At 40.7% G+C, this 17593-nt stretch overlaps 1 protein-coding gene across 3 annotated transcripts in view; it reads right to left on the bottom strand.

The window, feature by feature from the left end:
* LRRC4C (leucine rich repeat containing 4C) overlaps nucleotides 1–17593 on the bottom strand; it is a 593943-nt gene that overhangs the window by 152869 nt on the left and 423481 nt on the right. The gene's annotated exons all lie outside the window — the stretch shown is intronic.

Below are 17593 nucleotides of genomic sequence, written 5' to 3'. Positions count from 1 at the left end.
AGCTGTCGGCATGAGACAACAGCCGCACCCCAGGAAACAGCTTTGACTGGCAACTAAACCAGGTGAAGGTAGCCAGTGGCATACCCACCGCCCAAGCTTGTGCCCCAAGTAGGTCATTTTGGTGCCACTAACACAGCAGTCTGACTTTACTCCCTGGAGGCACACTCCACTGTTTCTCAAGATGCCAACAGTGGCAAAATACTGTAATTGCTCAATGTGGTAGAAATATGGAAGTGGACCTAAAGGCACCAGAATTCATTATAATCTTATTTTTCATTATCTCTGTGCTTAGAGAGGATGAAACTAATCTGTCCAGATTTAGCAGTACTGTAAATGATGGAGAATGTGGAAAATGTGTTTGTTCAGTGGTTCTATAACCACCCCGATTCATTTCGTGGTCCAGGTAACCAACTTATGAAAAAAAATGAAACACTTGAAGGAATTTGGCTGTTTGCTAGGCAAAGCCACTCATCACCACCATAGAGAGAGGAGGGACTATCTCTCTGATATTTTTCCAGATTGTGGGGTGGCAGAGAACACATAGGATGCTTCAGCCAACACTGTGCAGGCCCACTGTCTTTAGTGGCTGGTCTTCCAATGGTGTCAACAGACTGTGCCTCCAGTGTTGGTACCATCCACTGAGAAACTGTGTGCTTCAAGAGTGCTGGTTGCAGCATTGCTACATTTTGACATGGAAATATAATGGCAAGAAAGCCCTACCTCCTTCATTGTTTGCATAGCAGCGGCCGGCAATTTGCCTAGCAAACTGCCTCACCACTCCAATTCTCAATAGCTCAGGTTGTTGTAAGATGCAACTTGTGTACGAGTTCTGCCTTGCAGTGAGCCTCTCCCAAACCAAATCTGCTTTCTCATTTTTCATTCATCTTTGAAATTCTGAAACCAGAGTTGACTTCAGCACATGATTAAAGAGATATGAATATTCCAGAATATCTCCATATGTCCACTTACTACCACAGGCTAAGCTCAGACAACTTCTGGAATTTTTTTAAAAATATGTGATGAATCATTGTTTAGAGAACTGTTGAAACAGTTGCACCACCCCACCCACATGATGAAATTCACTTGAGTTGACTTCACCCTGTCAAAATGGGTTTGTCACTGATCAGATGTAAAAAGGAAGAATGCCCTTGACAATTTCTCCACCCAAACCAAGTGCCACAGCATCTGACAGCAAGGGGGTGAAATGTGTAGAGTGAGAGATGCCACACTCCTTTGATAGTCAGCTGTTGAGCAGTGTAGGAGAAGGCAAAGAGATTTTCCCCAATAAAATAATTGTTTATTTTTTAAAATAGGAAAAGAAACAAGAAATAAGGCAGCAAGTGAAAATAATGCAAAGCATGCACACTATATATGTAACTAAACTTGTAAGACATCTTTTAACCCTGCACTCTCTGCTACTGACATGATAGAGGCTCATTAGTCCAGGCACAAAAAAAATGTGTGCCTGAGGTCAGGGCATCAACGACTTCCTTGGAAACCTCTGGAGAAGCAAACGTTTAAGCAGACTTTCTCATGCAATAGGTGGATTTCAGTAGTCTAATATATTTGATTTAATCTCGAGTATTACTAAGTGAAATGGGACGTGGGTGGTGCTGTGGGTTAAACCACAGAGCCTAGGGCTTGCTGATCAGAAGGTTGGTGGTTCGAATCCCTACAATGGGGTGAGTTCCCGTTGCTCGGTCCCTGCTCCTGCCCACCTAGCAGTTCGAAAGTATGTCAAAGTGCAAGTGGATAAATAGGTACCACTCCGGCAGGAAGGTAAACGGTGTTTCTGTGCACTGCTCTGGTTCACCAGAAGCAGCTTTGTCATGATGGCCACATGACCCGGAAGCTGTACGCCAGCTTCCTCAGCCAGTAAAGCGTTGCAACCCCAGAGTCGGCCTAATGGGGTCCCTTTACCTTTTATTACTAAGTGAAAGGTTTTGTTTCATTTTGTTTTGTTTCACAGAAAGAGCAAAGCTTCCCCACCCCCATATTTTAGTGCTGGCTGTGGCTAGTACTTCTGAAACACAGATTATCTCCTTTTCAATATGTAAACATTATTGACACAAACAACCACAAGGAAGGTTTAAAAATGCATGAGCAAGAATATATACATCATCTTCTTCTTCTTTTTTTAAGGTAAGAAAGAGCAAGAGACAAGGCCCCAGCCCACCCCTCAAAAATATGAAACCAAAATGGATTTTGGTGTTTTAGCTGGCCTAATAAAAATATTGCCCTACTATTGAAAATGGAGGAAAGTTCTCTCACAAAAGCCACTGCACCAGCAATTTGGAAGGCATAATTCAGTCTGGAAGGGTTTCTGCACAGCCATTTTTAGATTTCCTGGTTGGTTATAGTGAATGGGTAATACATTTTAGAACCCAAAACACAGGCTGAAAGCGAGGGCAGCCAGGAAGACCTGACAAGTAATGTGAAGTCAGTGCCAGAGTAGAACATTTTACTGTCGAAAATGGAGCCCAGGTGCCTTCCTCCTGCTGAACCAAATATTTTGAAAAGTCTTGGTGCTCCAAGAAGACTACATCCTTGCATCCATTCATCCTCTCTCATGGCACCACCTGAAGCAGATTGCTTCACTTTACTCCGTGGTAGAATTGGCCAAGTGTGAAATATGCTGGTCCTGTGAAATCCTTGTCACGACTGTGTTTCTGAATGCATTCAAAACACAATGGGAGATACAGGTCCCATGCTGTGCACGCTGAACAGTACCTGAGTGTTTCTGAATGAATGTCAGCACAAACCATATCACCCTAATGACACCATTCCTGTCAAGGTAAGTTCTCATTCTGTGAGGATATCCAACCAAACAAGCTGCTATCATGCCAGGATAACTGGGAGTCCATGTACAATGAGATTGTGATTCAGTAGTTTTACCACTGGGGGTGAGCAAAAGGACTTGACATTTCTGACATGTAGCAGAACCTTTTCTTTGATACTGTCTTGGAAGATTCAAATTTAATTCAAAGAGCCTGAGGCGATTTGAAGATGGAAAAAAGGTCAGATACTAAATGCCCCCTTACCTGCATGATATTTTTTTTACAAGCACTATTATCATTGTGCTTTCTGACTGTAGTCAGATTAATTAACAACTATGTCATATGTTCTGTCCTGTGGGGCTAGATTGTTCCCATATATGCCTTCAAAGAAGAGAGAGAAGACTCAGATCCCATACCAAAGCAGCTCAAATCCTATTCATTGTTGAAAGACCTCAAATCCTATTCATTAGGAAAATAATCACCAATAACAAGCAATGTATAATGTAGGGAAATTTGTGTCGTAGGTGATTGTGGTCACGGATTCTGTTTTCTGCAGTAGTGAAATAGATTACTGGACAAGCAGTTTCCTGCTTGGTTGTTTGAGGCATGCAGAGATGGGACAAAATGTACTGGCACCAGTTGGAATCACACAGTTTGGCAGCCAGCAGAAACCAGCAGCTAGACAACTGTAGGAGAATGGGTGAAGGCCATCTGGAGACAACAAAGATCAGGGAGGAAGCATTCCCTGGACCCAGTCTGCAGGACCACAAATAGCTCCAAGGCAGACACCTTGCTCTGACAACTTTCAGAGCCAAATTGAATCCTTATGTCATGGTGTACACCCTGATGACTGCACCAAGGCTTACCACTCATTCAGACCACAAAGGCTGAGTGAATCCAGCATTCTATTCTCATAGCGGCCAACCAGATACCTATCAGAAGCCTATTATTTACCTATAATTTATTTGTACCCTGCCCATCTGGCTGAGTTTCCCCAGCCACTCTGTGCGGCTCCCAATCGAGTGTTAAAAACAATACAGCATTAAATATTAAAAATTCCCTAAACAGGGCTGCCTTCAGATGTCTTTTAAAAATAGGATCGCTGCTTATTTCCTTGACTTCTGATGGAAGGGCATTCCACAGGGTGGGCGCCACTACCTTGTGGTAGCAAATTCCATAGTTTCATCTGCCTTTAACTCCCACCATTGTGTTTTGCTGGATGACCTCAGATTCTAGTATCATGAGAGGGGAAAGCTTCACTTTCTACACACCATGCACAATTTTACACACCCCTCTCATGTCCCTCATTTGCCTTTTTTAAAATCTTAAAACTCAACAAAGGTTATAGCATTTTCCTCATAGAGTTGTCGTCCTTCTCTGCATCTTTCCCAGCCCTGCAATATTTTTTTGTTGACCAGAAGTGCACACAGTATTCCTCACTACTGAGGGAATTAAATGCAATAATAATTATATGTATTTGTAGGAGGAGGGGTTATTGGTCTTGTTTTGTTATTGTTCTCGTTTTTATTATGCATTTTGTGTTCTCCTTTCATCTGTTGTGAACCACTCTGCAGTCTTCGAATGATGGGCGGTATAAAAATTTAATAAATAATAAACACTAATAAGAAATGTAAAGGCACAGGGGCAGATTCTATGGTAGAAAGTGAAGATTCAAATTATAGCTAACAACAGTGGGGAGAGACAAAAGAGAAATTCGCCTTCCCACCCTGTGCATTATGGTGTATATGAATATGTGAGGGCAGATAGGTCAGAGAATAAGGCCTTGAGCAGTGAGGAAAACTCCAAGAAGTTGATAACTCTGGATGATGAGACTAGTGAGTGACAAGAAGTAGGTAAAGGAGGTTAAGTGGTCCTAAGGATATAAGCACATTCTGGTCCTTTCCTACAGAACAGTGTGGGAGTATAAGTGATTGCAAAGCAGAGAGTGAGGAGTGAGGGGGAGACAGTACCGCAAGAATAATTCATTCCATGATCTGACATTCATCAGTAACTGTCAAAACAACACCTTGTGCACACACAACAAAACAACACAGAAGAGGGAAGGAAGGCAGAGAACACGTAAATTGCACTGCAGTCTAACATTAAGCAAGAATAAGCAGGGCAGAATCACGCTTAGCAAGAAGCTCCCACTTGTTCTCTTTCTGTCAATCATGGCTGTTGCTCCTATGGCCTCAAAAGAACTCAAGGATGCTCCCCAAGAAGGCTGCAGGGGACCACGTGCCCATCCCAGAAGAGCCATGCTGCAGCGGGACAATAGTGCAACAGTGACAATGGAACTTTCTGGGGCTGGAATTGGAGACCAGCACTAGTTCAAGGTAAGAATAAGTTTCTTCATTGTACCAATGCTCAAACTCTTATCTGGGATCCCTTCAGTGGAAGGCCTCAGAAGCTATGTCACAACTATATTTCATCACACATTTTTAATGGTGTCAGATTTGAGGCTTCTATAAACTCTGACAATTCATTACTTAAATATCAAGCAATGGCGGCAAGGAACCTATAAGCAAAATGGAACCCTCCCAACATGCTTTTAAATCAATTTTATTACTCCCCATAGCTCCTGATAGTAGCCAGGTCTGAGAACAGGGGATTAAGCTTCAAGGTGAGCTGTCAAATGAGTCAAGTGAGAAAGAGAACCCTTGTCCCTGTTCTTGCTAGAAGACATAATTGCAGAATTTTAAGGCCCAGAGGCTCCATGGAATTAGCTGAAGGAAAAGCAAAAATGAGTATTCAAGGTCAAGATGAAAAAGGGGAACAGTCAACACACAACAGATCAGTAGATGGGATGGGCATAAAAAGGAGAATGACTAGGAACTGTAAAAGCAGAAGTTAAAAACCATTGTCAAGAAGTCAAGTACTATGGAAGGAGGTTACAAAGAAGAGGATAAGGGACTGGTACCGTGTTAATGTGAGATATAGAAAAGGATGTTGGATGCTGGGGGAACATACTGCCTGAGTTTGTTGTGCAGGCTTGAAATGGTCCAATAATCAACTCAACCTTCCAAGTTTTAAGGTAATGTTTAATTATGGAGACACACAAAGTGCAACATTAATAAGTAAATGTTCACAATTCATCTCCAACTTGGAATGGGTTCTAGAAAGAATCCTGTGGCTTGTATATACTGGAGCTTTCTTTCCATTTAAGCACCTCCATGCAATTGTTTTTGGTGGTAAAAGGTATGAGTTGATAAGTCTAGCCCTAATAAATTAACAGCGTGGCTTCCCAAATATATGAAACTCCCTGGGCTGTGCCAGTGCATTGTACTTGGTACAGGGGCGGGGGGAGCCTATGGTTATCTGGAGACATATAGGACATTAAAATCATGATTAGCTCTGTGCAAGGCTGCTGGCAAAAAGGAAGATTATGAAAATCCCTATGGATCTGAAATAATTTTTCAAGCCTGGCATGATCACCATTCAGTTTTGCCCTCCCCATTTGCCATGCAGCTCCCTGACAATAATTAATGAAATTATTCAGCAGCACTTTCCCTTACAATCCTGGCTCCTGTTTGGTCCATTTGGATGCTCCATCCATTTCCTGACCTTTTGCATTTTTGCAGCAGATGTAGGCTGCTGCAGTGGGTCTAGCTAGAAGAATCCCATGAATGGTTGTATTGCCCTAATTTCTGAGCAGTGCAATGCATAGAATATGTTCATAAGAACCCCAAGGATTTCTTTTAGGATGCTATTCAATTCTTTTTTTGTTATCTAAACTCCTTGCCTAACATTTTCATGCTTCCAATAAAGAAGTGCATGTACATGGGGTGGGAAGTCATAGTTCAACAGCATTAAGAGAAAATGATTCAAAAATATAATCAGCAGGTCAACGAGGCATGCTTTTGTCAAATAATTTAGCTTGCCCTAAGTGAAGTTCTCTGGCCCCCAGCATCTGATGTCAGAGCTTCCTGTTCACATCTATAGTTCAAGCTGTCCTAATTTGGTTTTATGGTTCTGTTTTGCATAATATGTGAAAATTACCCAGTTATTCTTCCCTTCTCCGTCAGAAAAATTGCTCTAGCAGACAACTCTTCTTTATTCATCTCTCAGTCATTAAGGCATTTAGCTATAGATTCATGATATATATTTACAATAATATATATATTAAGAACACAAAGAGCCCCCAGTCTCTCAATTTCAGTTTTTCAGACACTAGTTCAAGCTTTCAGCTTGGGCTAAATCTGCATATAATGGGGTGCTGGAGTGAGTCTTTGTCTCAAACTTAGGGGAAGCATAGGGTGATATTGAATTCAGTTTTACTCAGAAAAAGACCCACTGAAATTAAAGAAATTGTGTAAGTTAGTTTCTTTAATTTTAATGGGTCCGCTCTGAATATAACTTAATTGAATTTGCTGTGTGATTTGAGATCTAGGGGCATACATCTATTTTTACATGTCCTGTTTTCATGATTCTTGGCTCTCACAAACAGCTGATAAATCATGAGGGCAGAGAGGGCGGAGAGAGGGGAGAGAGAGAGAGGAGACTGAGAATCAAGAAAGGAAGGATCTTGCCCACAAGTATGTTAACTCAGTAAACATACTATATTCACATTTCTGTTTCTCGTGGCTGTTTTAAGTTGCTGTCTTCCAGCAATGTTGTACAACTTTCAACTTTTTACTTCCTCATGTCATAAACAGAATACCAAAATATAAGCATATATTTTAGATGTGTAAGCATTCCATCATTTTCCATTACATACCAATACTGTACCATCAAATTAGGTTAAACCTGAGGCAGAATTTCCAATGTGTATGATTTCTCCTTTGCAAACAACAGAAAAATATGTTACATATCACATCACAATTGCCATTTCTACAACATCTCTCTTTTTCCTGCTAGGTGTCTCCAAGCACAAACCTATTTCATGTGTAAGTACTGCCAATGGTAATGAGACAGTATTGCTCCAGGCTCCAGATTGCTTCACTAAGCATGGGGAGCTTGACTGGAAACAACAGACATTTTGAAAGAATGAAATGCCAACAACCCATCTTGCTAAAATGAATCCTTATTATTCCAACTATAAACTTTGCAAAAGGTCAGCATGGAAAATCTGTGAGATTAAAGCATTCACAAATATGGCAGAATGAGACCTCCTGGTGGTGCAACAATAAAACTGCTAGAGCATATGCAAAACTAAGCAGGGTTCAGTATGGTTTCAAATGCCATGTTGAGATTGCTGCATTGCAGGGGGTTGGACTAGATGACCCTCAGGGTACCCTCCGACTCTAGAATTCTATGATTCTAAGGCACATGTTCATAGAATCATAGAGGTGGAAGGGACAAGGATCATCTTTTGTCCAACATGGGGCTTGAACCAAGCTATCCAGTTGTATTCATGGCTATACATATACTTATTATTACATTTACTGAAGTGTTTTTACAGAGCCCAACAGTCACTTATGAATTAATGTACCTGGACCTAGCAGAAAGAAAGACCATGACTGGATCTCCTTCGTGTGCCTCCTCCTTGAGAGGTCTGGAGGGTGGCAACACGAGAACGGGTCTTGTCTGCAGTAGCTCCTGGTCTGTGGGATGCTCTCCCCAGGGAAGTTGGCCTGGTCCCTCCATTATACACTTTTAGGTGCCAGGCAAAAATGTTCATTTTTAACCAGGCCTTTGGTTGATTTGATTTACACCCTATGACCTTTTAAAATGTGTTTTTTTGGGGTGGGGAGTGGGGATGGGGGGCTACTGAGTTGTTTTTTTATTATGTATTTTGTGGTTTTATATCTTGATTTTATTCTGAGACACACCAGGTATAGGGCGGAATAATAATAATAATAATAATAATAATAATAATAATAATAATAATAATAAACTGAGCATTATGCAATGTGACATTCCAGGGGTTTCTTACAAGGCTATGGCCCCTACAGGTCTCTGCATCAATTGGGGAGCTGGAAAGTCCAGATTTTCCTTAATCCTCTACAAAAGAACCTGCTACCACCACCTGCTGATTAACAGTGAGAAGCAGGACCCTCTTTTTATTTGGTTGTGTAACTCAGTACCAGAGTGAAACCGGGTAACCTAGAATCGCCCAGACCAGAGCACATTCATATATTCTGAAACCTCTAGTTGCCCGGCAGAGCGCGTGAGCGTGAGCTGACCAGCCGCGTCACACCCTCCGGCTGCCCGGCGGAGCGTGGGAGCGCGAGTTTGCTGGCCGCGCCAGGGCGCCTGATATGCTTAAGACGGCCCTGTCTGCAAGGAACCAGATTTGGAAAGGCTGTGCTATAGGGCAACAGTCTGAAGCTTTGCGGGGGGGGGGATTGCTATCACAGTATGTAATGCTGTAATGGCAGGATCCTGATTTATTCATTCTTCTTAAACTTTGTGAGGGGCTTAAAAGCATAAACGTGAGAACTCACTGAAGACGGGGCTGCTGCGGAAAAGCTCAGCATTGTGGCAGATGTTCTTTGCTGTCCTTGGTGCTGAATTTACTGTTGCAAAGCTTTGGGCTGAAGCTCTGTGTGGGAAATGTAACGCAGTTTGCAGGCGGGGGGGGGGAGGGGGGAGGATGACATTTGCTCTAATCCATATACCAGGGATGTTTTATGAGGAAGATGCTTACCATTCTTTCATCTACAGTGTGGGCTGGGGATGCCACACACAGGAGCTTTGAATACAGAAGAGGAAGGAGCAACATGAATTCTTTATTCTAATAGGAGGAAATAACATCTGTTAACACAATGCTTACTGACAGCAGTGGAGATATCTCAGAAATTATTAGCCAGGTGTGAGGATGTTTCTAAAATTCTGCAGGTGCAGGCAGTGTACTGCTGCCCTAGCCGCATTCCAGCTTCGATAATATCATCCTTTCGAAAACCACATCTTGTGAAGTGTAAATTTCCCTGTCAATTTATGCTAGTTAAGTTATGTGGTGTAGCACAGCTGGTACATTATATCTTCTGCTTTTGCATTCCAGCTATGATGTGAGTTGCATTTAGGGATGCTGCAAAACTGGACATCAAGTCCCTTTGATTTCTCTGCACAAGGCGCCACCCCATGACTGCCTTCTGGAGGCTCTGCACCTTCTCTGATTAGTATGAATGCTGACCATTCTGGCAATGTATAATAACAAAGTATTGATTTCACTGTACTGGTTATTTTAAGAATTGACTTGTTCAAGTGCAAACTGAATGGCATTTTAATAAGGGAAAATTGGTATTTTAGCACAGACAAAATTAAGGATATTTTAATAATAGGTCCAACTATCTTAATACAGTACAACTGAAAAACAACAACGCTCTATAACTTGATCATTAAGAATTTTGTTAATACCACTTCCTTCCCATTGCTGCGTGTTTTCTCTTGACATCATAGTCTAAACTGGAGGAGAAAGAAAAGCTGGCCCATGGCTCCCATAAATCATCACCAGGATCGCCATTGCCACTTGCTGCCTGCATTGCACATAAGCAGAACAGTTATCACCGGAATCTAGATAGACTCTTTCCTCTCTAGACTTGATAGCTAACCCGTTAGGCAAGAACAAGTAGAAATTCCATGTTTTTCAACTGTTGCTATAGGGGGAAAGTTGTATTCTTAGGTGCAAAATGGACTCATTATTTTATTTTATTTTATTTTCTACAATTAGCACTCCAATTAGTATTCCAATGGTAAGATGTGTCAGGGCATGTGTGCTGGTCTCATCCCACCCACGACAACTTTCATGAGTTCATTGCAAGGCAAAGAGACATGCTTAAAAGCCCCTTTAAAATGGAGCGCTCAATGCCCCACACCTTCTATACGCTTAGAACTTTTTAACTCCTGAAGAAGGTTATTGTGTACTGAGCTGCATATTACTTGTTTGCCAAATGTCACCTTTCTGTGTTGCACTGGATACGCCTTAACCATTGGGGTTATATTTTGGTTCTTTCTGTAGTCATAAAGAGTTGTAGAAATGTCCATTCTTCAGATTTTTTTTTTCTAATAGTGATCAGGATCCCTTGAAGCTCTCCACGTATTTGTCTACCTATCCTCTGTGAAGTAATATATATGCTCCCGGCAATGGTTCAATCCCAGTTCCCTTATTTCCTTTTATCTCTTGCAAAGTTCTGAAATTGGATGCAGTAGAGGCAAGTCTAATTTCCCATCCTAATGCAAATTCCTGTGAAACAACTGAATTTGCATCGGGACTTGAAACTTGAGAATTTTTACACCATCCCTATTTTGTATTCAAAAGCTTTTGGATCCTTCTGGATTAAAGTGAACCCATAAATATGCATTGTTATTAGACACAAGAGATTTTCTTGAATGACATTTAAGGTCATGCCAAAAACAAAGATAGATATAGCGTATGTTAAAAGTAGACTTCAGAAAGAAGTGTTGTAATTTCTTTTCGGTTGATGCAGATATCTTAAAGGTCTCGTATATTGGCAGGTAATACTGAAAGTGAATCTCTTTTTATTAAAGAAAAATTCCAAATGCAATCCAACTGAAATGTCAGAAATAACAAGATGCTTTTGGCTCTAAGGAAATGACACAGCACCCGTTTAAGATAGCTGGACTGCGTTATATAGTGCTGATAGTGAAATATGTTAGTTCTGTTTTACAATGTTAAAATTAGAAAGAATTCTTTTTTTTCTTTTTTCTTTTTGCAAGAGTCCTAGAGAATCTAGTGGTAAGATCAGGAATAATGAGAAGGTTGGGCTGTCTTAAAATTAATCCAGGCATTATTAGAAACCAAAAAAAGAAACCCAAAGAGATTAGAACTACGAAACTGAGAACAGCTACATAATACAGTACTCCCTTTTCTTATTGCCATGGCCTGAGAAGGGAGTTTGTCTATACTGGATGGCATGATGCCCATACGATGGCTTATGATATGATTAAAACAACAATTCTCAGTAATGTGTACATAAATACAATGCTAATATGCACCATAAAACAGTCACAAAGCCTCCATCAAATTCAATGACAGTGAATGGTGGCTAGAATAACCCTAAATTTTCCCAGTGGTGAGACAATGGGAAGACTTCCTCTAGATCTAAGGACTCAGGCAGGCTGATACAGGAAGAAGTGGTCCCCCCCCCCCCAGATCATAGAATCATAGAGTTGGAAGAGACCACAAGGGCCATCCAGTCCAACCCCCTGCCAAGCAGGAAACACCATCAAAGCATTCCAGACAGATGGCTATCAAGCCTCTGCTTAAAGATCTCCAAAGAATGAGACCCTGGACCCTGAGTTGTTTAGAGATAATATGTCAGCATTAACAGCTTGCATTCAGCCTGGAAGCAAACAGGCACCTTTGTTGCCTCCTCATGCAGTGCCAATGGAACTCCACTGAATTTAACTCTGAAATTGGATTATTATATTTAAGGATTGTCAAAATGTTGAAAGCTCTGTAGTTTGCATAGTTTCCCCTCCCCAAAAAAGGGAGAAAACCTATTACTTTATGCTATCCAAGCAAAGAAGTCAGAATTGATTGGGAGAAAATAGTAAAAGCAAATATTCCCTAAAGGCAACCTGAAATATCAATAAGCTACATTAATACTTTTGAATACTAAAAAACTCAATGTGTTTTCTAACCTTGGCCAATGGTTCCTTGTCTTTTGATTACTCTCAGAACATTATACAACACCTTAGAGTAAAATACAGAATACCTTACACTCCTGAAATCAAAGAGAAATACAAACAGATACAATGTAACTGTCACCATAACACATCAATGTTCCCCTAAGATTTATTTTTAAGAAAGGAGGGAAGAGGGAAGGCAGAGGGAAAAGTCAAATTTTGAATCTTTGTGAAAAGATGAAGCTCCTAAGCAGAACTTGCTAGATTGCTAACATAACAGCAAATCAATGTTCTTGCATAAAAGATAACATGGGTTACCGCCCACTCCATCTTTCAGCACATACATCCTTAACTATACAAAAGCACGAGACAACATGACTACCATATTAGCTTTGCTTCCTCAAAATATATGTTGCTTTACATTAAAATTTATTTTTTACATGAATGAAAAGTGTAATTGGAAATGGTGACACAATTTTCTAGTCTATACATTTGTTAGTTATTCACATTATTGTGGACCTAGGCCTTGCATCAACTTTGGAACCCATCAAATATCAATTTCTGACAGGAAGCAGTTCACATGGTCAAGAAGATACTGGATAGTGTCTAGTTGACAGTAATGCGCAAGAAAAGGAGAACTCAAGTAAAACTTAGGAAAGGTTGTCATGACTCACAGAAACTAGGTCACCACCAATATTCCAAACACTAGAACTGGGTAGGAATAAAAAGTATATAGCAGAGTGGAATAAACAATAGTGCTCCTCAAGGATCTGTGTTGCTACTGGGGCAGATTAAAGAACAGCTAGGTGACCAAGTTGGAGCATGGCACTCATGAAATGATTATTTGACAGTAAAATTCCAGGCAGGCTGTGAAGAGCTTCAAAAGGATCTCTCCAAACTGGGGAAATGGACAACACAAGTGTAGATGATATACAGCCTAAGTGAAAAATGATGCAGATTGGAACAAAAGATTGACATTCGCTTAACGCTCTCTGTTAATCTGCTTCCTATGAAGCTGTTTAGCTACTAATTGCTCTACAGAGGTTTTGATAGTCTTATGGCCACAGTCTGGCTGCTGTTTTAGTTGATTAATTTATTTTAATTAGTTCTGACTTAATAATGTTTAATAGTTTGTTAGTTTTAAACTATGTTGAAAGCTGTCTTGAACTGCGAGAGAGATGAATAGATTTGTAAGAGAGAGATGGGGCGGGGGAGACTAGTCACATCCCAGATACACAGCAACTATATTAAATTGTCCTTGAAAGAGATATTAAAGCCAAAACAAACAGCTCACCTACACAGTCTGTTCTGTCAATCCTCAACAGTAAGTTGAATGTTACAAATTATCAGAGAAGAAAACAAAATAGAAGTCATTTATTGTCATTTAAGGGTACAAGTTGGGTTCCAATGGGAAGAAAAATATACACAGGTTATACCTATAGACCAGGCATAGGCAAACTCGGCCTTCCAAATGTTTTGGGACTACAACTCCCACCATCCCTGACCACTGGTCCTGTTAGCTAGGGATGATGGGAGTTGTAGTCCCAAAACATCTGGAGGGCCGAGTTTGCCTATGCCTGCTATAGACATTCCAAATTTCCTAAAGTTACAGCACATAAACAGACACATTGAATGATCCATACAACTGCATACAAATGCTCAGTGCTTTTTTCTGGGTGGACGCAGGGGGATGCATACCCCTAAACATTTAGTGAATCTAAGTCTGGCCTCACATGGGTTACCACGAAAATAAGCAAATGAAAAATCTCACTCTGACTTCAACAACAGAAGACAACATGTGGAAATGAAGGCTTGACAGGCACAGTAGGGAGGTTTTTTTTATAGAACCACTCAACCCTAGAGCATTGTTCCTCCTATGAAGTCTTGCACAAGTCTTGCACAAGCACGTGAGAGTAAAAAAATAATAAAAAATAAAAAATAAGGTCGCTTGCCAAAAACATATTTCACTCCAGGTGGCAAACTCCTCCCCTCCTTTGGCAGTTGCCCTATGGAAATGGTTATTTAGCAAATAACTGATCTGTAGATTGTTTTTTTTTCTTTTTTCCTTTTTGTTCTACCAGTGCTATATGGATATGGATTAAGAAATATTTACTTTCTTCTTCATAAAGCCTGAAGAATAACTTACAAAGAAAAACAAAGAAGGAATATTCAGTGAAAGATGGTTATTTGTACCTCACTATGCCTTGATCTCAGCACTTTCAAATATAGAATTAACAACTGACAGCCATCAGTTGTGAGTCACACATACTGACATTTTCTCTCTCGTCTTCACTTCTTGCTATAGAAATTGCTCATATTTCACTCCTGCCCTCCCACCTCATTTCCAAATTCTAACCATAAAATGAGTTGATATAGGAAGGGCTGAATAGAATAATGTGTCTTTCAAAAGCAGAGGGTGTTAAGCTACATCGTCATAGCCTGATATGTCACATAGCACTTTTCTACTCCTCAAATGGTCAAACTCTGGATGGGGGGTATGATCAAACATAGCAAAGGAAATATAAGAAAGAAAATGTTCTTAAAGTTATGACAGTGAATCAGTAGAATCAATGCACATATTGCTGAGTGATTAAAAATGGATCAACAGGCATCACATCTAAAGATGTTTTACCTTGGGTATTAGATTAAGGAAAGACATATTTTCCCAATACACAGAAAGGTGAAATTTTGTGTGCAGTTAAAGTCAACACAGCTGGATTAAGATGGCTGTATATATATATATATATATATATATATATATATATATATATATATACACACACACACACACACACACACACACACACACATATATATATAAACTCCATTAAAACACAGGACATTTGGACTGTTATAAAACAGAGACGGGACCAAACGTGATCCACCTGGAGGAGGAACTGGCAACCCACTCCAGTATCCCTGCCAAGAAAACTCCATGGACAAAGACAACAGGCATATAAAAGATATGACGCTGGAAGATGAGCCCCTCAGGTCGGAAGGCGTCCAACATGCTACTGGGGAAGAGCGGAGGACAAGTACAAGTAGATCCAGAGCTGATGAAGCGGCTGGGCCAAAGCCGAAAGGACGCTCAGTTGCTGATATGCCTGGAAGCGAAAGGAAAGTCCAATGCTGTAAAGAAAAGTATTGCATAGGAACCTGGAATGTAAGAACCATGAACCTTGGAAAGCTGGATGTGGTAAAAAATGAGATGGCAAGAATAAACATTGACATCCTAGGCATCAGTGAACTAAAATGGACAGGAATGGGCGAATTCAGTTCGGATGACTATCATATCTACTACTGTGGGCAGGAATCGCGTAAAAGAAATGGAGTGGCCCTCATAGTCAACAAAAGAGTGGCGAAAGCTGTACTGGGATGCAATTTCAAAAATGATAGAATGATCTCGATACGAATCCAAGGCAGACCTTTTAACATCACAGTAATCCAAATTTATGCACCAACTACCAGTGCTGAAGAAACTGAAATTGATCAATTCTATGAAGACTTACAACACCTTATAGAAATGACACCAAAGAAGGATGTTCTTCTCATTATAGGGGATTGGAATGCTAAAGTAGGGAGTCAAGAGATAAAAGGAACAACTGGCAAGTTTGGCCTTGGAGTTCAAAATGAAGCAGGGCAAAGGCTAATAGAGTTCTGTCAAGAGAACAAGCTGGTCATCACAAACACTCTTTTCCAACAACACAAGAGACGACTCTACACATGGACATCACCAGATGGGCAACATCGAAATCAGATTGATTATATTCTCTGCAGCCAAAGATGGAGAAGCTCTATACACTCAGCAAAAACAAGACCTGGAGCTGACTGTGGCTCAGATCATCAGCTTCTTATAGCAAAATTCCAGCTTAAACTGAAGAAAGTAGGAAAAACCACTGGGCCAGTAAGATTCAATCTAAATCAAATTCCTTATGAATACACAGTTGAAGTGAAGAACAGGTTCAAGGATTTAGATTTGGTGGATAGAGTGCCTGAAGAACTGTGGATGGAGGCTCGTAACATTATACAGGAGACAGCAACGAAAACCATCCCAATGAAAAAGAAATGCAAGAAAGCAAAGTGGCTGTCCAATGAGGCCTTACAAATAGCGGGGGAGAGAAGACAAGCAAAATGCGAGGGAGATCGTGAAAGATACAGGAAATTGAATGCAGATTTCCAAAGAATAGCAAGGAGAGACAAGAGGGCCTTTCTAAACGAGCAATGCAAAGAAATAGAGGAAAATAACAGAATGGGGAAAACCAGAGATTTGTTCAAGAAAATTGGAGATATGAAAGGAAGATTTCGTACAAAGATTACCACAATTAAGGACAAAAGTGGAAAGGACCTAACAGAAGCAGAAGACATCAAGAAGAGGTGGCAAGAATACACAGAGGAATTATACCAGAAAGATACGGAGGTGTCATACACCCCAGGTAATGTGGTTGCTGACCTTGAGCCAGACATCCTGGAGAGTGAAGTCAAATGGGCCTTAGAAAGCCTCGCTAACAACAAGGCCAGTGGAAGTGATGATATTCCAGCTGAACTATTAAAAATTTTAAAAGATGATGCTGTTAAGGTGCTACACTCAATATGCCAGCAAATTTGGAAAACTCAGCAGTGGCCAGAGGATTGGAGAAGATCAGTCTACATCCCAATCCCAAAGAAGGGCAGTGCCAAAGAATGCTCCAACTACCGCACAATCGCACTCATTTCACACGCTAGCAAGGTTATGCTTAAAATTCTACAAGGCAGGCTTAAGCAGTATGTGGACCGAGAACTCCCAGAAGTGCAAGCTGGATTTCGAAGGGGCAGAGGAACCAGAGACCAAATTGCAAACATGCGCTGGATTATGGAGAAAGCTAGAGAGTTCCAGAAAAACATCTACTTCTGCTTCATTGACTACGCAAAAGCATTTGACTGTGTCGACCACAACAAACTATGGCAAGTTCTTAAAGAAATGGGAGTGCCGGATCACCTCATTTGTCTCCTGAGAAATCTCTATGTGGGACAAGAAGCTACAGTTAGAACTGGATATGGAACAACTGATTGGTTCAAAATTGGGAAAGGAGTACGACAAGGCTGTATATTGTCTCCCTGCTTATTTAACTTATATGCAGAATTCATCATGCGAAAGGCTGGACTGGATGAATCCCAAACCGGAATTAAGATTGCTGGAAAAAATATCAACAACCTCAGATATGCTGATGATACTACCTTGATGGCAGAAAGTGAGGAGGAATTAAAGAACCTTTTAATGAGGGTGAAAGAGGAGAGCGCAAAATATG

This window comes from Lacerta agilis, chromosome 1 (genome assembly GCF_009819535.1).
Source record: "Lacerta agilis isolate rLacAgi1 chromosome 1, rLacAgi1.pri, whole genome shotgun sequence".
Classification (NCBI taxonomy): Eukaryota; Metazoa; Chordata; class Lepidosauria; order Squamata; family Lacertidae; genus Lacerta; species Lacerta agilis.
The sequence above is the reverse complement of the archived record's forward strand: the minus strand, read 5'-3'. Positions and strand labels throughout refer to the sequence as shown.